The 22,580-nt window shown below is 52.8% G+C and overlaps 1 protein-coding gene and 1 long non-coding RNA gene across 2 annotated transcripts in view; both read right to left on the bottom strand.

Annotated features, from left to right (window-relative positions):
* Nucleotides 1–22,580, bottom strand: part of NDUFA10 (NADH:ubiquinone oxidoreductase subunit A10) — a 179,460-nt gene that overhangs the window by 97,922 nt on the left and 58,958 nt on the right. The window lies entirely within an intron of this gene.
* LOC127061119 (uncharacterized) lies at nt 17,837–21,744 on the bottom strand. Its single transcript, XR_007780594.1, has 3 exons — nt 20,964–21,744; nt 20,563–20,664; nt 17,837–19,826 (listed from the first exon to the last, which is right to left on the bottom strand). It is a non-coding gene; the product is annotated as an uncharacterized LOC127061119 (long non-coding RNA).

Below are 22,580 nucleotides of genomic sequence, written 5' to 3' on the forward strand. Positions count from 1 at the left end.
TTCACGCTGTCAAAAGCCACGTTTTCCCCCAGACTGCTCACTCAGAGAGGCTGCAAAGGCACTCAAGGCCAGTTGGGGAGATGCCCCTGGAAGTCAAGCACCAAATCCGCCTGCCTGTGAGGAATGAGATGCCGTTTGAAATCCAGCCTCGGGCACTTCTGAGCTCCTCCTGGAAGCCCAGGTCACCCTGGACACAGGTCGGTGAAGCAGAGCTTCACACACTTTCCCGTGCTCACTTCTGCACGTGGCAGAGCCTCCAAGCCTGGGGAAGCATGGAGGACACACTCTGGAGAAATCCCAGTGGAATTCCCCCCAAAACCCCACTGCCGCTGCCCACTTGTTGAGCCACTGCCTGTGTATTTTGAAGGGAACTTCTCCAGATTGTCAGAACTGCTGGAAAAACGTAGCCCTGAAAGGGTCCCAAGCATTCTTGATTCCTGTTTTTCTGCAGGAGGAAATGTCTGGGATAGAGCAGTGAGGTGTGAAGGAGCATCACCTGCTCCTGTGGGAATGAATGTGCTCTCCTGTGCACTTTGCTCTCTAAAGGCCTTTTAAAACACAGAATGGCTGAGCTGCTTCTTTTCTCCTTTTGCTTTTTTTCTCCCAAGAAATTAAAAGTCCTGTTTGAGACCCCCCCTTATCTGGCAGGTGAGGGGATAATTGGAAGTGCCCTGGTAGAGCTGACATGTCTGGAGATAGAGCGAGGAGCAGCAGGAACATCTCAGAGACACACACAAACTTAATAAACCTTGGGGGGGAATCTAATAATCGCTTGGCTGTCTCAACAGCTCCTTAGCTGACAGAAGAGCCACTCATTTTTCACTGCATGTCCACTGTTCTTTAACCCTGTGAGAGCCCCCATAAAACACCCACGCTCCGACGTGTCCTGAGTCAGCAGCACATCTGCCCAAGGTCTCCTTGGCAAACCTTGGCAGCTGCCTCTGGAAAAGCCCAGACATTGTCGGCTGTGGGTCAGCCAGAAAATATTTCCTTCCTGGCTGATGTACCCAGAGGCTTGAAAAATGCTATTTGTGGCCATCTCCCACCTTTTCTGTTAAAAATAAAGCTTGAGCACTGCCCAGGGCTTTATGGAAAATGATGAGGAGAGCACTGACAGCAGAATGGGGAGGGAAGCAGGCAGAGTCCTTCTGGTGCTCCATTCCCCTTTCCATTTCCCCTCTCATTTGTTGGGCAAGAGCCTCCAAGGCTGAAATCCAGCATGGGGGTGCAAGGACAGGTCCCCATCACAGCCATCCCGTGGGACACTGGGCTGAGCCCTTGCTCTGAAGGAGACGTGCCAGCACAGGCAGTTATTCCAGACCAGGCACCATAAAAGCAATTCCAGCTCTATTTCCTCGTGCATGAGCAGGTTCCCCTGCCCTTTGGCCTCCCACAGAGTTTGCTTTTTTATGGTAAAGCTTTAAAAAAAAAACCAGTTGCACAACCTCAAGCATGGGCCCCCAGCTGGCTTGGGGATGGCGTGGCTGGTTATCCATGCAGAGGCTGTGGACAGTTCCTGGATGGACGGGTGGAGGATGGACAGACAGCCACACAGACTTTCCCACCACTCATGGAGCCACCCTCCACGATGGATTTGGGGTCACCAGTGGGGATATTTTGGCTCAGATGTCCCCAGTTTGTGCACACTGCAGGTTCGTGGTGGGTGTGCTTCCACAGAATGATGGAATCATTGATGTTGGAAAAGGCCTTGAGCCCCACCATGAATGATCACTGCCATGTTCACCAATAAACCACATCCCCAAGTGCCACATCTAATCCTTTTTTGAACCCCTCCAAGGAATGGTGACTCCATTCCAGGCCCTGCATGATCCCTGTGTGCATCCCCCATGGAAAGTAGGGAAGAGGCAAAGCCCAGTTTGGAGAAATCCAAGCAGCTGGAGCAGAGCAAAAAAAAAAAATCTGCCCTTTTCCAACCTGACTGCTCTTGTATTTGTTTATTAAACACAGGTCTGGGGAGGAAATGCCTGGCTCTGGTGACAGGCCATGTTTCCAGGGTTATCCCAGAGCACAAGGCAGGACAAGAGCCATTTCTCATCCCCATAATTAGGGAGAGCAGATTGGCAGATTGGCATTAAGTGACATTTACATGCTGGGATGTGCTCCTAACCAAACTAAAGGCTTTCTCTGTCACCCTTCTCAGCACCTTGCAGCAGGCAGGACTGCGCTCACAGTCCTGCATCAGGCCACCAGGTTTATGGAATTTGCCTTCCCTGCTTCTCATCTCATGCCTGAGTGCCCTCCCAGAGGTAAATTTAAGGAAAACCTCCCTCCACCACCCAGGTGTCCTGGGCTTTGCTCATCACTGGCAGCAGCTCAAATCCCAGACCGGGATGCCTGGCAGGGACTGGGCATGGCATGGTCACAGAGCATTCCCGGGTTCCTCAAACCACCTTCCATGAAATACTCCTCCTCCCCTTCCCCTCCTCCCCCTCAAAAATCCAGCCCTGAGCCCAGCCACTCCCAGCTCCTCCACAGCCATTTCCCAGGTTCCCAGACTTAACTGTCGAGGCTACAGACACATTTATTATCTTTTTTTGCCATGCCATCTGGCATTTGTGTATCAGAAGAAGATTATATCTATGTCAAACAGGGGGAAAAATAACTCTCCCTGTAACAGTTGTAGAAGCAAGGGGGAGAAAAAATACGTTAAAAAAAAAAATTAAATCCCTTAGACCATATGGAAGACTCTTTCTTAAGTGATCTATCTTGAGCAGTTAGGAGGTGTCACAGCCAATGTGCAGCTCCTGGGCTCGCTGGGAGAGCAGCAGGGTGGCAGCGCCGGGCTACCCGAGCCTGGAACAGCCTGGGAAGGTGAACTACCCCCCTGTCCTGTCCCGGAATGGGGGCAGAAAGGCAGGAAAGAGGAGAGGGAACAAAGCAGGACAGCTTGCAGCATGCCGAGTGAATCAGAGCAATGGCCTTTCTTTGCCTTTCGGGGTTTTATCAGCGCGCGTCTTGCGAAAGCGAGAGGTGTGAACCCGCCGTGGAGCCCGGCCAGGTTTGCAGTGCCTGCTCCGAACCTCCCCGCGCCGGGATCGTGGAAAATTACCGGCTTCTTCTGCCAGGGCTGCCACACGGGCCTTGCCAGGGCCAAGGAACCAAGGCTGGCACGGCCCGGTGAGCACCGAGAGCGGCCAGCGCTGCCACCGCGCCCCGTGGTGTGCGGGGAGGGCACCGGGCTATGCTTGGGCACCGGGCTGTGCCCAGGGGGTGCCCTGGGCTCGGCAGGGTGGGCACGGCTCCTCCTGGCTTTACAAGGCGGCTCTGCTGTCACCTCCTCACCGAGAGCATCCTCTGCAGCGCTCCGGCTCCATCCTCCAGCTGGGAGAGCACGGAGAGATGGAGCACTGCCGGCAGCACCCAGGAAAAGTCCTGCTGGGAAGGTGGAAGTACCAGCAGGGCATGGGCAGCTCCTCCTTTCCCAGGCCGGGGTTGGCAGTGCCTCGGTGCGCCGGGAGCAGCTCCCGTGGGGAGCCGGGCTGGGAAAGCAGCTCCCGCCACGCCCGGGCAAAGCAAACGGGCTGAGAGCGACAGAGCACAGGCAGCCCGGCCCCATCCTGCTGGGACACAGGGTAAACAAAGGAAATACCACAAAATCAAACAGCATCACTGCCCGGGGCGCAGCCGGCCGGCTTCCCCTGCTTCTCTCGGGAAAGGCTCCTCACCTCTTCCCTTTCCCCCCCTTCTGCAGTTGGTGCTGTTGCCTCTAGGAATCAGTTCGGCCCAGTATTTATTGTACTCCGTGTCCCCCAGAACTGCCCCTGGGTTTTAGCAGTGCCAACCAGAGCCTCTCCCTCCCTGCTGCCATGGCCGGGGCAGATTTTTGCGATGTGGTGAGGGAAGGGAGGGAGTGAAGCCCCAGCTGCTCTCCGCTCTTCCTGCTGCGAAAGTTTATGCCGTGGAGTTATTTTTACCAGGAAACCCAGCTGTGGTCAGAGCTCTTCTGGCAGCTGCCCAGCCCTGGGGGTGAGAAGCACCAAAACCCACTGTTCCAGCACCCCACCCCGTGCTGACCTCCCTGCGGGGTACCGTCCCTCTGCCCCCACATCCCCCACATCAGCATCCCTGCAGGGCGTCCCACGGGGCAGGGACGTGCCAGCGGCTGCTCCGGGAGCCGCTGTCCCTGCCCATCCCACTGCAAACACCCACGGTGGCAGCTCTGCCCTGGGCCCTGTGCCACTGACAACAGCCTGAGTCACCCAGGATGTCTCGTTGGGGCTTGACCGTGGCACCCCAGATTTTGGGGAGAGGTGGAAAGCAGCCAAGGGGCAGAGAGGCAGCTGAACAGCAGCAGGATCATTTAGAGGGTCCAGCCTCCTCTGCTCTGTCCCAGGAACACAGGAGCCCCACACTGAAGGGTATCCCCACCCCAGCCCACCATTGCCCCTGTGCTTACAAGGACACAGAAGTCAGCCAGGTGTGGCAAAAATTTCCATCGGTGTCTTTTCATTGTAAAATTCCTTTTGGAAATGCAGAATAAGTATGAAAGTCCTGCTACCAAGCCAAGGCTGGTTGTGATCCATCCTGCACCCAGGGAGAGAAGATCCCTGCTGAGGTGCACCCTGTTAAAACTGCTCCCTGCAGGTCTGGGGCTGAGGAAGAGGGGCTGCCAGGCTGGCTTAGCAAAGCTGAAGGACACCCTCAAAAATAACTTGTTAGAAAACGTGTCCCAGCAGAAATGTTCCTGAGGTTGCTTGTGGCTTGCTTGTTTAGGCTTCTCCATCCTCTCTAAGGATGCACCTGGAGCCTGCTCCAGGCTCCAAACCCCCCTCTTCAGGGTCACTTGGAAATCTCTTACTGTGGAGAACAGGACACTCATTCCTGCCTTGACCTCTCTGCAGAAGCCTCTCCAGACTCACTCATTCCTCTCTTTTGGCCTTCACAAAAGTTTTGGACATTTCCCACCCCCAGTTTGCTCTGGCAGCCCCAGCAGTGAGTCCCCTGCCCTTCCGCATCCAGATTCTCCTTTTTCCCACCAGGCCTTTCATTAGAAAAGCCCTCTCCTCTGGAAAATCCCAGGCTCAAAAATCCCTGACTCCATCTCCTGAGGAGCTCCTCCAACTCTGCAGGTTTGGGCAGGAGATCTCCTTGCCCACCAGCATCTTGCTCTGCATTGGAACTCCCCATCCTGCACACCCAGGCCTGTGAGCTGCTGTTCTGCAGGAAAAGGGGATGAGCGAAATGAAGAGGGAGGGGAGGATGGATGTCAGCTCAGGAACATCTGAGTGGAAATGAGAGCTGGCAGTCACCGAGGATCCCAGTTCTTTTTCTGTTATCTGTTTCGTTAGATTTTATTTCTGTTCTAGGAAAACTGGGGGGGGGAAATGTGTCTGAAGTCAAGCAAAACATTTTCTTTTGCTAAAAGGGGAGGATTTCATCTCTGCCTCAGCATTAGAATAATTTCCATTTCAGAAGTGGGCTGTGATTTTGAAATGAAAATTGAGACTGTCCCATTCCCAAAGGCTGAAGTGGGATGTTTGACAGACCTTTTCTTTTTTTTTTTTTTTCTTTTTTTTTTTCACCTCTAGGGCCCTTTTGCCTGGAATCAATATCCCTGCAGTGAGCTCTGCATTTGACAAGCAGCAACTTTTCACCACCTAAACATCCCCTTAAATCTTGGTCAGTGGAGGACAAGGCACAGAGGTGCAGGGTCCTTGCCAAGGTCCCTCTGCCCTTGGATGCAGCTTCCTCCATCCTCACCAGCTCCTCCAGGATGTCACCTGGCAATCCCCACAACTCATTAGCACTTAATACACAGCGAGAGGAGCTGGTACCTATTCCTCCTCTCCAAAACAATCTCCCAATGTTTGGAAATAAACGGCAGAAATATGTCCCAGCAGGTGTTACCTCTTCAATGTTGTCTTGTTTGTAGCCAGTCACAAGACAACATTCCCATAACACCAGAGGTAAGCAGATGGCACTTATTAATTTACATCGTAAATACTCTCTAATGTGTACACTGAGAAGCCACTTCGGTGGGAGGCAGCCCTACCTGGCTCACACGGAACATCACAGCCCCAACAGCTCACCTGAGAGCGGGAGCAGCGGTGCCGTGTCCCCGCTCCGCTTCCCGCAGAGCCTTTCCCGGCGGCACCGGAGCGGTTCCGCGGCAGCCGCTCCATCTGCACCCCCCTTCCCACAGCTGCCCAGAACCGCCTGCCCCAGGCGCCAAAGCGCAGAAAATTACACCCAGAGTTATTAGAGGCAGCAAGACTGCAGGCAGCATCAACACAGCATATGTCCCAAAGTAAACAGATTGCATGGAACTTTCCAGAACGTGCTGAGGGCCCGGCGGTGCCGGCGCCGCTCTTCCCGAGACGCAGAGCTGCCCGCGGGGAGGGGGACGTGAGTGTGCTCCCCCGGGGCCCAGAGCTCTGCTAGTGGCTCTGCTGAGCCACCCCACTGCGGGCAGGGGAGCTGGAATGGGAGCTGGGAGATCATGGAAGGGGCTCTCTCGGCCAGGCCACCTGGCACATCCAGTAATGATTGGGGCTGGATGGAGAATTAGCAACGCAGATGGGTTTGCACTAAAATAGCTCCGTCCCATCTCCCCCTCCCAGCCCTCCCCTCCTCTCTTCTGCAAAGCCACACAGTCGAAAATTGGTGAGTTTTTAATTTTTTCAAGATTTTTTTTTTTTAATTCTGGAAAGAGGCACAAGTAAATGGGCAGCAAAAGGAGCCCAACATCACCGAGGGATCTAAAAGATGTTACCTTTTTTTGCTGAAGGTGGGGGAGCACCAGCCCTCCCTTCTTGCTGTGGACACTGTGGCTGCAAAGGGCTGTGGCACGGAGAAGGAAAGACACCTCAAGAACTGCAGTGTAGCCTCCAACTCCCACTTGCCAAGAGCATCCAGCCTGCCTGTAAATCCCTGTATGTGTTGCCTAATGCAGGGGCTGATCCCAAATCCAGCTGCCACCCATCCTGCTTGGAGACCTTGGCAGAGGCCTTGTCCCCAGTGTCACCTGCGTTCAGCAGTGGCTGCGAGCACTGAGGGTAAAAACCCAACCAGAGGGAGGGTAAAAACCAAACATCAGGAGGCTGGGATAAAAGGTCCAGGGCATAGCACCATCCCTGCAGGATTTAAAACCCACATGCCATCAGATCTGAGCAAGGGGAGCCCCACAGCTGGTGCAGCACCTGCCCAGTGCCCCCTTCTCCTGCAGCCACCCCAGAGCCCACGGCGAGGGCTGGATGCAGGGGAACATCACCCACACGGCAGTCTGCACTGGGGAGAGGAAATTCACTTCCAGCTGCCAGCTCCGGCTGATAAGACAATCTCCTTTCATCTCTTATTGCCTCTCACTCCACCCCTTCATTCTTTATTTTCTTTTTGGTTGCACCCAAGGGCCCCTGCTGCCCTGGGTGCCCTGCGTCACACTGACGTCAGGGAGGCAGCCAGGGCCACGATCATGGGGCTTCTTTCACAACCTGCCTGCCCTGGGGGCTCTCATTAATCAAGATCAGCAGATAACAGCCCTGCAGAACGACTGCCAGCAGTCCCAAGGGAGCCCACACTGGTTTTTCCCAACAGTCGCCCTGGCAGAGCAGGAGCAGGGCAAAGTGCTGGGAAAGGAGGCTGGAAAAGGGCAGGTTCAGGGCTGGAGGGGCTCCAGGTGTGTGCACCGTGGCAGCACTGGGTTTGGAGAACCCTGGTCCAGTGGAAGGTGTCCCTGTCCATGGCAGGGACAGGGAATGGGATGAGCTTTAAGATCACTTCCAACCCAAACTCCTCTGTGATTGCTCCAGGGCTGGCACAGGACCTTCTGCATCCACCCTGGGACAAAAAAGTAATGGACTTGGCCACAGGCCTCTGGCTCAGGCAGTCCTTCTTGTTTATCCATCCCATCCTGCTGGCTCAACAGCCAGCTGTGGATATTGAGCATCAGCCCTGTCAGAAGACACCAGAGTCATCCCACATCCACATGGCAGTGAGAGGAACAAGTCTTCAGTTTTTCAATTTTCCCTTCTTCTCGGAGATCTTTACAAAAGAGAAGGGAAAAAAAATCTCTAAGGGTTTCCCAGCCCTAACTCCTCCTCCTTCATGCTTGCTCCCAGCTGGAAAACAAGGATTACCTTAGCTGCTGGATTTCTCTTGCTCAAGGACAGTTATTTGCATGGCTTTGTGGTAAAGCCCTCGTTTTGGGAAGAGGGCATGAATTTAGGGCTCATTTCAAGCCACAACCTTCATTTTCAGAATGTGACCCCTCCTTCCTGCATAATGAAAATCCATTCCTTGTCTTGGGGAGGGTTCATTAAAGACAGAGGAGACCAGTGTGGTTTGCACATGGAAAATAATTACTATGAGACACGTCTTAAAACATTTTTTTTTAATTGATGTGCTCCCAGTCTCCTGTTTGCTGGTGGGTAATTAAGTCAATTAACAAGCATCTGTTTATTTATTTCCCTCATTGATGGATGTAAGCAGTTTGGGTAGCAGTTTGTAACGAGGGCCCGCTGCAGCTTGCCCGCTGATCCATGAATATTCAGGCAATCGCTGCACTCCATCTACAGGACCTGCTCCTCCACCTCCAGGAACCTGGGAATGAGCTCCAGGGTGGGCAGGGATGGGACAGACTGCCAGCCTGGGGCTGGGATCCTGCCCTTGGTTGGACAGGGCTTAGAGCAACCTGCTCTGGTGGAAGGTGTCCCTGCCCATGGCAAGGGGTGGAACCAGGTGGGATTTAAGGTCTTTCCCATCCCAAAGCAGTCTGCAATTCCATGATTCTAAATCCCCTTCTAATCTGCATTTTGGCAAAGTCCCTCGGGCACTCTCACAGTCCTCTGGGACTGTTTTTGCATCCCTCCTGCAGACCAAGGCTTCAGCATCCTTCAGAAAGTGTTTGAGGGCAGCTCATGGAGGCTGGAAGCCAGCACCCACCTGCCCTGAGCCCAGGGGGAGATGTCAGATGTAACAGCTCACCCAGGCACAGTGTTCCTCTCCTCCCCACATCCATGTGCTTCCCGGGGGGCCTGGGGAGGAAGTGCCACCTGGAAAGCAGCAGCTCCCTGGGAATTTGTCTGTCTTGGGATCATCCAGGTGGATCTCCACCAAGCCCGCTGGCCCTCCTGGGGGTCTCCCCAGAACCTTTTTGGGGTCACCAGAGCAGCCCAGACACCTCTGTCCCCATGTCCTTTGTGAAACACGCTCTGCATGCCCAGAGCCAAAGGGCCAGCTGCTCCCACGTGGACCAAACAACTCCCAGGGCTGCCTTCAAAGAGTTACTCAATCACAGGCAGCACAATTAAGGAGGCCTCCGAGCCAGAGAAAAAGGGATTAGCAGACTCTGGGCAGAGCATTCATCACGGCAGCAGTTCTGCAGGGGCGCATCTGCTGCTGACTCCTCTCCTCTCCTGCAGACGCACCGGTTTTATTGCCGTGTCAGCACCAGGGATGTTTACTCTCTCCTGGAGCCCTGCAGCGCTGAACGCGCTGGTTTTCCACGAGCTGGGGGGAGAGGGATGCTCCCAGCCCGGGGAGTTGCCATCAGCACCTCGGAGGAGGCTGCACCAAAAGCGGTTGTGGGGCTCCCCACCCCTGCCTGCGTGCCTGGGAGAAGGGAGGGCAGGGCTCCTAAGCACCCTTTCAAAATTCCTCATGTTTGGTAAATTAATTAGTTCAAATGAGCCATTAGAGCTCGATTTAGCACTAACTCGTTGCAGCTCTGCTGGGTGGCTGCGCCTTCCCCTCTCCCACTCTTCAAATTAGAGTTTTGGGGTTTTACAGGAAAAATCAGCAGGGCTGGCAGTGAAGTCAGGCGCGGAAGGAAACAGGGATGAAGAAGGAAGAAACAGCGGAAGAAGGAGGTCACAGGTGGGAGGGTCATCTCCAGGGTGCAGGGAGATGGTCATCCTTGTTTCTCCATGGTGCTGGAGATTTGGCCAAATCCTGCTGTTGGACATCTCCAGGTCAGCCTCGTTTCAGAGCTCATAGAAATTTGCCATTCAGTTTTGAGACAATGCAAAAAAGTCCAACAGAAGCCTCAGGAAAACCCTCCTATTTACAACAGAGCCGGATGCATCATCATAAAAATAATAATAGTAATGATAATTGGATGAAAGTTTGCTGTAATGAACTGGCTGCAGCCCAAAGCTGCTTAATGGCAGATCAATTTCCATGTGACAACTCAGTGAAGGCACTGGAGAAATTCACATCCCATGGCTTTGTGGATGAATAAAAGATCCCTTTGTGGCAGAGCTGGGACCTTTCTTCCACTCACGATGACCCCAGAGAAGCCAGCTCAGTCACTGATGCCCCTGGATCCCTGGCCAGGTTGGAGAGGGCTTGGAGCAACCTGGGATAGTGGAAGGTGTCCCTGCCCATGGCAGCAGGTGGAATGGGATGGCCTTTGAGGGCCCTTCCCACCCAAACCAGTGTGGGATTCCAAAATTCCACAATAATTGCACACTCTGAGCCCTCCTTTAATTCTTTTTAGAGTCTCCTGAAGACAACTGATGGAGAGATCATTCTCCTGGGCAAATGAAATAATCTGCTTCTTCCCCCCAAGGAAATAATTTCTATTCTGCACCTTTTCCTTAATCCCACACCGTTTGGGGTGACTGATTTATAGATTTTGGAGGCTCTCTTTTCTCCCACTGCTGCCAGAGAGGAAATGGCCCAGGCTCATCCTGCCCTGGCTGAGGCTTCGTGCGTGTGCCGAGCACTCTCTGTGTCCCCATGGACAGAGATGCAGGGGTGAGGTCGTGGAAGAGCTCAAACAGCACCTGGGACTCCAAAGATGGCATGGAGGAGGCACATCCTGACCACAGAAAGGAGTTCTTGATCTGAATTCCAGGGAGGAGAAGGAAAAAAGGTTTTGGGGGCCTTTCCAGTCCAGCCCAAATAGGGTCACTCTCCCAGTTATAATTAGAGTTAATAATTATCTCTGCCTGATATCCTCCTCTCTCCAGCCCTTTACACATGGAGCCAACACAGAGCAGGATGGGAAGGATCCAGCAAGGATGAGACCTCTGGAGACACAGGGAGAGGGGGTGAGATATCCCATCACGGCATCCCTGCCAATCCCCACTCCCTGAAGGGGCAGAGCTGCATCCCGGCATTTATCAGGAGAGAAACAAACCCACACCAACCAAAGCAAACACACAAACAAAAAGCCTGCTCCTCCAGACAAAACAATTTTAAAAACCTCAATTCTCCCCCCATGAAAAACACCCCAAAACTCTAATTACACCAAAATACAGTACTTGCAAAGAAACAAGCAAAAAAAAAAAAAAAAAAAGAGAGAGAAAACAAATAAAAACAAACAAACAGACAAACCCCCAAGAAACCCAGCCCTCCCCAAAAAAATTTAAAAAACCAACACCTCAAAAAAAAAAAAAAAAACTCCCAAAAATATTCCCAAACAAACCCACCCCCAAAAAACCCCCCCAAAAATGAAACAAAAAACCCAACCCCCCCAAAACCCACCCCAAAACAAAACACAAAAACCCTCAAAAACCCTAGAGACAAACAAATGCAAAATGAAACCAAACCCTACCCCAAAACCCCCTTAAAAATAAAAAACCTCCTTCAAAACCTCTCCCCCCCAAAAAAAAAACCAGAAAAACCTTCAACACCCTGACAAAATAACAGGTTTTGCTTTGAACATGGAAAACTCTCTGCAGGGAAGGGAGATGCTGCCATCCACATCCATCCTGAACTTCCCAACAAACCATCCTGGGGTAGCACCTACCCTTGGCCAAATCTGTGCATGTCCAACCCCCCCTGGCTTTATCTCCTTGGGCCATTCCTTGGGGACATCTCGTCCTTCCTGGGGCTGTCCAGGCCGGGCAGGTGTTTGGAGCTGCTGGCCCTCAAGGGAGGAAGGAGCTGCTCAACAGGAACATGAAATAATCCTCATGGCATCATCTCAGCTGGCCTTGCCTCTGCTCCAGCTGCTCCTGCCTCTCCCCCAGAGGTGCAGCTGCCTTGGAGGAGCTCTGCGTTGGAGGAGGAGAGGTTTTGGCATTTGACCCCTGCACTTTCTGGGCTGGTGGGGCTGCTCACACTGCAGCAAAGGCAAACATGCATTTCCTGCATCTCCCCCTAGAAGGAACTCAGGGAAGGGTTTGGGGGGGCTAAAAGTAAAAAGTAAAAATAATTGAAACCCCTAATTAAGCTGGAGGCAGCAGCACCACAGACAACAGGGTCTCCATGCCTGGGATTTAGGGTGGGTTGAAAGCCAACAGGGCTACAGTCCTACAGGGAACTCATCCTGCTGCTTCCTCAGCTCCTGCCACAGCTCTGGGTCAAACTCACATTCCTGTGGGGACAGTGGAAACCTTTGGGACTAACTGGAAATCATAAAATCAAGGAATAGCTTAGTAGTTTAGGTTGGAAAGGATCTTAAGACATCATGTTGTCCAACCCCCTGGCATGGGGAGGCACACCTTCCATTATCCCAGGTGGCTCCAACCCCATCCAACCTGGCCAGGGATGGAGAGTCCACAGCCTGGACTTGCTGCCAGATTTCTTGGTGCCCAGGACTTCTCTCACAGAAAGTGTGGACTTTCCCCTTGAATCAGCACTACCATGGACACTCCTCTCTCAGAGAATTTCCCCAGATCTGCTATTGCTGCAGAAAGTGCTGAGGCTGGACTGGCAAACACCCTGAGCTTGGAAGGCACAGGCTGAGCTTGGAAAGGGGAGAGCAGAACTGTCAGCTTCCAGGGTACAACAAACAGAGATTCCTCTGATATTCACATGTTCCCCAGGAGAAAAAATGATATTGAAAACACCCCATGTCAGAACAGAACTTCCAGAACAGCCCTTGCAGTGACTTTGGCAGGGATGGTGGGTGGGAGCATCATCCTCAGAACATTCTTCCCAGTTAGGTACAGACCTGGTGACAGAGGGATCTGGAACACATTTCTGGAGGTTTTGAGATCCTGTCTCCTCTTACCTCTGCACTTGTGGGGAGGGAACTCCCAGCACTCCTTCCTTCTCCTGCAGCTGGGAGGAGGTGCTGATGCATCTCTTTGCTACACTGGGTGCTCCAAGCTCCCTTCCTCAACCTCACAGATGAGCTCTGTGTCTGGCTGCAGCCTTCAGTGCTTCAGGGCTGGATCACAGGATCAGAGAATCTCAGAATGGTTTGGCTTGGAAGAGACCTTAAATCCCATCTCGTTCCAACCCCCTTCCACTGTCCCAGGTGGAGGGTGATGCTGCCATGGTCCTCCCTCACACAAGTTCCTGCAAAAGGCTGAGGGATGGAGCAGCCAATGCTCAGGGAGAAAGGGAACCCCTCCCAGGACTGCTGCCTGCCCCATGGTGCCTGGAGAGGGGCAGCCACACAATGCAGGGATTACAATAAACCCACAAATCAGTCCAGGGAAAGCAGGGAGCATAAACACCCCTATCATCCCTGAATACACAGGGGAGTGGGTTTATGAGCAGAGGCAGGAGTTTTAGTAAATACCCATTCCTGGGGAAACTCTGCCTCAGGCACCAGCACGGTGGGACAAATGGGATGATTGGTGTCCCGTGGGCACAGAGAGGAGATGGAGCCTGTGACACTGGGGATGTGGCTAATGTGACTTGGAGCACCCTGGGATAGAGGAAGGTGTCCCTGCCCATGCCAGGGGGTGGAACTGTGTGTTCTTTAGAGGCCCTTCCAACCCAAACCATTCCATGTACAAACAGCTTTTGGAGCTCTGCCCACTTCTCTGCCCTCCCTCCACCCCGTGCTGGATTTAAACCAAAGCAGCATCTGAAATGATTGCCCTGAACCTCCCTCCCAGCTGCCAGCTACATTTTCTGGGCCACAAGCTCCTGTCAACCCATTCCCTGAAGGATGCAAGGAAATCTTCCAATGTGATATGGCAGCCTTTCCTTCCTTTGTTATGGGCAGCACCTCCTCAGGGATGAGCCCTGTCTTTATGCCCTCGGCTAGAGGATGCTCAAGCAGGCTCCAGCTCCAGGGGGACAGGCAGCATCTGACTCCATCCTCCATCCTCCTAAACCCCTGACTCTTCAAAATGCCCCATCCCTCCAAACCACCCTGCAGGGGACCAGGCCCAGGGTGAACTCCAGCCCCTGATGGCCACAGAGGCAGCTCTTCCCCTGCAGCTTTCTGCTTGCTTAAGCACTGCTTCTGCTATTAAATTCAGAAAAGCAATAACATCCCCAGCAATAGATGCCACTCATGATAGCTCAGGGAGTAGATAAGGCTCCCAGAAATGTGTTATTCCTGTTCAAAGCCTTGGTCACAGTGACCTCCGCAGATACTTTAAACTCAAGCTGGTTTAAATTTGGTTCTTTGTCATTGCATCCACTTTTTAAGGAAACTTTCAGTGATCCTAAGCCCTGCTCATATCTGCTGTGCTCTGGTTTCTTTCTTCATTTAATGGGGCAAAGACTAGTTAATTAAAAAAAAAAGATCTCCATCTCCCAGCTGACAGGCTGCCCTTGGCTGAGCAATCGTGCTCCCCACCCCTCCCCTTCTCCCTCTCCTCAGGAGATGGAAACCAGCCCTTTGATGGGATGTGTTGGCACCTTACAGGGATCCAGGATATTTTAAAAAAAATAAAATTAAAAACTAAAGAAGCAGAGTCAGCTTGCTCCCCACTGAACCCCAAGGCTGGGGAATGTTACTGCTTTAGGATGCAACACAGTCCCACAGCATTCCCACAGTGCAGCCCTGGCCCAGCCCTGCAGGAGATGGGACCTGCACCTCTCCCACTGCTTACACTGAGGTGTCCATCACCAGCAGGAGATGGAGGCAGCTCCAGGACCCAATCCTGCACCACACACTTCTGCTTCAGGCTCCTGAGGTGCAGGTAGGAATAAAACTGCTTTTTTTCCCCCAGAAAAGGCTCCTTCCTCCCCTCAGATGGCATGGTCTGTTTGGCACCCCCACATCCCCTCCCAGCCAGGACCAGGCTGGCTCCTGGAAGGGGCAGAGACCAGAACAGCCAAAGCCAGGCAGGCTGGGCATCTGGAGAGAGAGGGGCAGGGTGTTCTCATAGAGCCCCACATGGAAAAGCTCCCCTATCCCTGTCCCCACACCATTTTCAATGCAGAAGCTGCAGACACACGCAGCTGCATCCCAAACCCCTCCATGTAATTACAGATCCTCGGTTTCTTCTGGGCTTCCACTTATTTAATCGTCCTTTCTCATCTGCCTCTAATACCCTGAGCTCTGTCAGAGGGCAGAAACACAGCCTTTACATCCAGAAGGACAAGAGTTCCCTGCAACAGCTGCTATATTTAACAGAAAAAATACACTGGGTTGCCATGGCAACCCTGGCTTCTAAAAATAGACCTGCCATATCCAGCACAGCCGAGAGCACAGGCAGTGCTGACGGAAGCTGCTTTCCCCGAGTGCTGGGGAATGGAAGTAAACTTTTATTCCTCGCTGGAATCGTCACGGAGCAAACTCTGAAAAAAAAAACCACAACCCAAAAATCACACGAGCCTTTGCTAATTAAAGCCTTGTTGGAAGGATCCCCACTTCCCTTGGCTCAGGGACTGATCCCTGAACTGCAGCTCCTGGCATCAAAAGGGTGCTTTGGAAACGGGGGGCAGGGCTGGAGCCAGCTGGGTGAAGATGGAGGGATGGTGCTGGATGTGGTTGGTTTTCCTGCTGGCACTGACACAGTGAGGCTCACAGTGCCCAAGTGCCCACGGCTCTGGCAGCAGGGTCACCCCAGCCAGCAGAGCTGCCGGGGTAAGACTGGCTTTGGGCACCCTCAGGGGGCACCCAGCCTTGCCTGGAGTGCTTCAAATGACCTGCAGAGAGCTGTGATGGGGGATGCACAGCTTTCCAAATGGCCTTTTCACCCCGTTCCACCAACAAAACCAGTCCTCTGGGCATTGAATCAGGAGCGTCCTCCTTCCCCACTGGAACACAGACCCTGTCACCAAAACACACCCCGAGCTCCCTACAGCAAGAGCAGCTGAGCATCCCCCAAAATCTGACTAGCAAGGCTGAGTAGTCACAGCCTGCCTGGGAACAGCAGTTGCTTCCCATTGCACTCCAAGCCTCCAGCCATCTCCCTAATTCTCCTTGGCATTTCTCGCCGAGTGGAGGGCATGCTCCTGACAGACCGCAGCCCCCCGGCGCTGCTGACCAGCCCCGATCCCGGCTGGGAGGGTGGCAGTGCCCTCCCCATGCTCTCCCCGAGCAGCCCTGGCTTCCACGAACCCTTGAGCACGGAGGTGGTGGGCTGAGTGCCTGCTGGAGGAGGCAGAGCACTGCTTGACTCCTGCTCTGCTCCCGGGAGGAAGGGCTCTTCAGGAGGAAAACACTTCAGCTTGCTGTAGCTCTCAGTGTGTGTGTGTGTGTGTGTGTGTGTGTGTGAGAGAGAGAGAGAGAGAGAGAGAGAGTGTTCTTTCTTTTCTTCCCCCCCACTTAAGGAAAAACATATTGCCAGACCTGATGGGAGCCTAGGGCAATCTAGTGCAATATTTCCTCTATTTCGTGGTTGGTACCAACAGCTTCGGAGCAGGGTCCAGAGGAGGCCACAAGGATGCTCAGGGAGCCAGGCTGGCAGAGCTGGGGGTGCTCACCTGGAGAGGAGAAGGCTCCAGGGAGAGCTCAGAGCCCTTGCGGGGTCTGAAGGGGCTCCAGGAGAGCTGGAGAGGGACTGGGGACAAGGGATGGAGGGACAGGACCCAGGGAATGGCTCCCACTGCCAGAGGGCAGGGATGGAAGGGATTGTTCCCTGGGAGGGTGGGCAGGCCCTGGCACAGGGTGCCCAGGGCAACTGTGACCAAACACCAGCAGCAGCCAGGCTCTCTTGCTTTATCTCCCAGCCGAGGTGGCCACGTGGACGTTTCCTCCCCTCCCCCAGCGGTGCCAAGGGGTGTGCCAAGGACACTGGAGGGGCACAGGAGATGCCCCAGCCCAGCCAGGATGGAGACGCTGCTGCGGGGCACTCAGCTGGGAAGTGCCCAGAGGGTGCTGCTGTGCCTCACACAGCCCTGTGTGCCCTCACCAGGGAGGCTGCAGGAGCATCCAGCTCCCAGAGGGGCTGGCAGGAGGCTGCTGGAGCAGGGAAGAGCCCGAGGGCATCGGCACAGGCTTGGCAGGGGGTGCAGGGCCTCACTGGAGGACTTCAGTTCTGTTTGCTTCATCCCTTTTCATCCTGACCCAGTTCCTGGCCAATCCCTGCTGGCCCTGAGCTCCCTGCAGAGAGGACAAAACATGGCATCTTCCTCTGGCTCCCTCCACCACCTGTGCTGTCCTGCTGCAGTTCCTGCTCAGCACCTTCCCCCAGCCTCTGGAAGCAGAGCACACTTGTCCTCCTCTATTGTGTGCCATGCCTGGCCCACTTTTACACCTGCCCTGAATCCCCTTCCCCCCTGCAGTGCCCAGAATGGTGTTTGGCTGTGTCAGCATCACAGCAGCACCTCCTTGTCACCGACAAGGGCAGTGAATTCATGAAAGGAAAGGCTTTAATGGTGAATAAACTCCCACATCGGCCACAGGGAAAAGGGAGTGGATGAGATTTACACTCTGTGAGGGCAAGGGGTGCAGCTCCTCTGGCTCAGCACTGGGAGCATGGAGGGAGGGATGTCTGCTGCTGGGGCTGCTGCTTTTAGAGCAGGGCAGGGAGTGAAGTCCACAGAGCCTGTTGCTGCTGAGTTTAGAGCCTAAACTCAGATCATGGGGAAATTATTTAGAAGGAAATTCTTTAGTCTAAGGGCAGTGAGGCCCTGGCCCAGGGTGCCCAGAGAAGCTGTGGCTGCCCCTGGGTCCCTGAAAGTGTCCAAGTCCAGGCTGGATGGGGCTTGGAACAACCTGGGAAGGTGTCCTTGCCCATGGCAGGGGGTGGAACTGGATGAGTTTAAGGTGCCTTCCACCCCAATCCCATTCTGTGATTCTATGAAATAGATTTCACCAGGGCATCCTTCCCTCACCAGGAGAGCTTCCACCACTCAGTGAGGCCAGACCAGGTGCAGAGGTAACAGCAGCCTGCATGTCCAGGCCCAGCCACGCTGTGCTCATGGTCAGGTGGGTGCTTTCCCAAGGAAAGCCAGCTCCTGAGGGCTCTGTCTCCAGCCCCAAGCCGCTGCCTCAGCCACAGGAATGCAACAACAGCCCTGCACAAGCCCACACTGACTCGTGGAGCTCGTGGCCCACACGTGGGCTGCACTCTGAAAGTGAAATGTGAGAGAGGTCATGGAAGGTGCTCAAGGCTTACAGAGGATGAGGCAGGACAAAAACAGTAAATGCTTAATTTAATGTGGATCTGGATGGATTTACTCAAAGGTTTGCTGGGACCCCTGGGAGAAACTTTGTAGGTGGAACATTCCCGACCCCAGAAAGGATGAGACACATCACAGCAGAGCCAGAGCAGCAGCACAGCCAGGCAATGACTCCAAATGGGAGGTGACATCCCAGAATTCTGCATCCCTGGATGTCCCCATCACAGATTCTCACCTCCCTCCCGGTTTCATGCCACCAGGCTGGCTCAGGTTTTTGTCCTGTCCTTGCAGACATCCCACATCCTTCACCCTCACTTCTGGCAGGATAAAAATGAGAAAAATCATAGCAGGGCATTCCTGTTTCATCAGGAATCCATGGAGAACCCATGTTACAAGCCAAAGAACACCATAGGTGCATTCAATCTGCTGGAAATTATGATTTTGACTCCACTGCTGTCCGAGACCACAGAATCCCAGACTGGTTTGGGTTGAAAGGGCCTCAAAGCTCATCCAGTTTCACCCCCTGACACTCCTGAGACACCTTCTACTATCCCAGGGTGCTCCAAGCCCCATCCAGCCTGGCCTTGGACACTTGCAGGGACCCAGGGGCAGCCACAGCTTCTCTAGGCACCCTGGGCCAGGGCCTCACAGAGGCTTGTCCAGCCTTTCCTCCAACAAAACCTGATTCAACCACACTGGATTTTGCCTCAGGTTTCCTTTCTTTGCTCCAAGTCTAGCTGGGTCCCTCTCCAGGAGCCAGGAATTAGGTAGCACAGCTATTCCAAAGTAAATTGCCCTACAATTCTTTTCCATAGCAAGAGGGTTGTTTTTTGTTTTCTTAGGGCAAACCACTTCTATCCTTGAGGAAAATGTCAGCAGGAGGAATACCCAGGGAAAACTCAGCCGTGCTGCTGTCCTGGAGTTACTATCAAGTAAAATAAGGCCAGAGTTTCCCCTCTACAGTTTTTGTGGCCAAGTTCTTTAACTTTCCCCCAGCTCAGCTGAGGATGTCAGAGCTGGGGTTCCCTATAAATACTCTCAGCCTGGGCTGGGGAGAACAAACCAAAAGGGCAGAGAAACTGTGGAGCTGCTCCAGCCAGGGAGAAACGTCTGTAATTAATGTAGTGGGAAAATTACACGTTTCTATGGCCCCCCCCAAACACAAGAGCAGACATCCATTTCCTGCAGGGCTGTGGACGCCTGCCAGCCCACAAATAAATCACAAAACCACAAGGCCAACAAGGAGGGGAAAAAAGGGGAATTATCACAGAGGATGCAGCAGCCTTTTGTACCAGGAAAATCACCAGTGTCTCCACCAGACATCTATTGTTTATCAATACCATTCCCTGATGCTTCCCACCATTTGGGACTGAGGTGGGGAGGGATATCCAAGCAGAACAACACAAATTTTGCAAACTCCAAAGGCACAGCCAAGGGGTGGCTTGGGAGATGCACTGACCTGCCCCAGAGGCGTTTGTGGGACCAAACCCAAACAAACCCACAGCAAACTTGATATTAAATAGGCTTTGGCATGGGTGAAAAAATGGAATAAACCCAAAGCTGCCGACTTTCCTCCAGGAAGAGGGTGTCTGGAGGGCAGGGATGGAGCACTCAATGGTCTGGCAGCACCTCCAGAGGGATCATGTCCAGTGATGCTGGAGATTAAGAGAACAAACAATTTCAGTGAGGACTTGCAGTCCTACTCCCACACATTTTCCCTCCCTTGCCTGTCCCCATGGAGGTTTAATGGCCTGAGCCCCCACTTCACAGCACCCTGGGGTCACTGAGAGCCTCTCCATTGCCTTCCAGCTGCCTTTGGCTGCAGCAGGGGGATCATGGCAGCAGCTTTCAGCTTCCCCCATGAAGCTGGGCTGTGTCAGCACCAGGACACCGAAGGAGAAGGTCCATTAGTGGGGTTCTGAAGGGCAGTTCCTGTTTTCTGCACCACCCAGGGCTTGTAAATGAACCATGGGTGGGTGCCATGCTTCCCAGGATATATTGTGGCTACAGAAACCCTGGCAAATGCCTCAGCATTCCCAAGTGGGTTTTTTTCTTTTCCACTCTGAGCTGAAGTGCTTTAGGGGGCACTCAAAACTATACTGTGCTGCTCACAGAGAAGCTTCTCCACCACCTCTTTCCCTGCCACAGGAACATTGAATCTCAGAGACTGCAAGGGACCCCAAAGGCCATCCAGTTCCAGCTAACCCAGGTTGCTGCCAGCCCCTTCCCACCAGGATGAGGTGAGTTTGTCTCCCCAGACCTCCTGACTTCACTGCCTGGCCACCAAACCTACACCAGAACCAGAGGTCCCACGACCAGGGACAGCTGTGAAGAAATTCCTCCCCTATTGCAAGCGTGCCCATCCCAAATCCTCAGCCCTCCTGCTCTTACCCTGCAGTGGGGAAACACAGGTGGCACTAAGCAAAGGCAGGGAATAGAGCAAAATGCTTCCATGCACCTCAGGCACTTCAGCTTTTCCTTTCCTTCCTTGGCCTGTTTAAATTAAAAAAAAAATTTAAAAAAAAAAAGAGAGAGAAAAAGAAATTGTATTTATTCACACGCACAACAGTGAAACATTTGTTTAGAAGAAAATCGCACTGATTCTTGGCTGTTATTCCAGACACAGGGAGAACAGCAGCCCTTAATGTCTGCCTGTTCCTCAGTGATTTGTGCTTTTGTGCTTTGAGCGACGTTCCCAATTCTGATAAAGGTATTAATGCATTTCTTGGGCTGAATTATAAATTATGAGATGCAAAGCCCTCTATTTATGCACTTCAGTGCTGATAACTTACATGCAAAACAAGACACTCAAGCTCTCAAAGTTCCCACGGCAGCTCTCTCCACTCTGCACAGAAAAAGCATCCAAATTATTTGGCTGTGTTTATGAGGGACACATTTCAGGGATGAGGGCAGGAATAGACATCTCCTGGATGTTGCCACAGCACTTTGCTCGGAGCAGTGGCTCCTGCAGGAATATCCTCTGAGCTGGGTCTAGGGCAAGCTCCCTCTTGAGCTCAGCATGACCAAATGGCACACAGGATAAGGACATTCACGATAAACACATCTGGAAGTGGCTCCCTAGCTGCAAAGAGATGCTTATTAACACACTTTTTTTAGGGTAAAAATGGAGCAAAACTAAAATGTGGCAAGCATAGATTGGAGTTTTCATTTGGGGAAGGAGGGGAGGGGAAAGCTGTCCCTAAAGCAGAGCACACCCAGCACTGCAAACAGCAGATTGATCCTTTGCTATTTGTGTTTCCACCTCCTTTTAACCAAAGAATCACAGAATCATTACGGTTGGGAACGACCTGCAAGGTCATCAAGTCTAACTGTGAATTCAAGAGCACAGAAGCATTTATCTGAGCACTGCATCCACACTCCTTTTGAACATTTCCAGCATTGGTGCCTCTGGGCAGCCTGGCCCAATACCTGACCAACTTTCCAGTGGGGAGATTTCCCCCAGTTTCCACTCTAAACCTCACCAGACACAACATGGGGCCATTCCCTCTTGTCCTATCCCTTGAGCTCCAGAGCCTTGCCCAGCTCTGTTCCCTTCTCAGGACACTCATCCCAACAACAGGATGAAACAACAGGAAAGGGAGCTGCACTACTCCAGGCCAGAGCTTTTCCCCTTCATTTTTACAAAGAGGAAGAAAAAAAAAAAAAAAAAAAAAAAAAACACCTGGGGAAAAAAAAAAGGAAAAAAATTATTAAATCCTAAACTGAAAGTTTCTATTCCTCAGTTAGATTTCAAAAATCAAAGTTTGTTTGGCTCAAAGTCAAATGTTTCATTTGACCTAAAAACTTTAACTTTGCTTAAAGTTTCTTAGAATCTTAGAAATAAGAGGACTAAAAAGCTCATTTTTATAAAGGAAAAAAAAATAAAGCACTCTCCCCATCAGGGTTTGAGGCAGGTGACAACAATAAGCAGTGATACAAGAGCAGTGGTCTGTGTTCACAGAAAATGCCTCAGCTTACCCCTGTGCCCACAGGGATGCATCAGTTCATGTTGCCCAAACCCCCCTGTTTAAAAATAATAATACTTAAACGCTCCTTCGGCCAAATGGAAAGAGGGGGGGGATGCCTGGGCAGGAAATGGAGCCAAGTATCCCATCCAGGACTGCTGAAGTGTCCTGATGAGGGAGGGCCAGATCCCATGTCCTGCTCTTGCCCTGCACCATGAAGTGGCTGCTGTGGCCCCTGGGACATCACACTGAGCCCTGCACTGCAGTCACAGCAGCTCTGACCCAGAGGGGAGAGCCAGGCCTGTTTTTTCAGGAGGAGCCTCTGCACTGTGGCTCTGCTTCATCTCCCCCTCTGCATTCTGCTCTGAAGCCCTTGCAGCACCCCAGAGACCAACTCATTGCTTCCCACCATTCCCTGTCCATGGTATTCCTCAGAAATTGCTG

Source organism: Serinus canaria (genome assembly GCF_022539315.1).
Source record: "Serinus canaria isolate serCan28SL12 chromosome 7 unlocalized genomic scaffold, serCan2020 HiC_scaffold_29, whole genome shotgun sequence".
NCBI lineage: Eukaryota > Metazoa > Chordata > Aves > Passeriformes > Fringillidae > Serinus > Serinus canaria.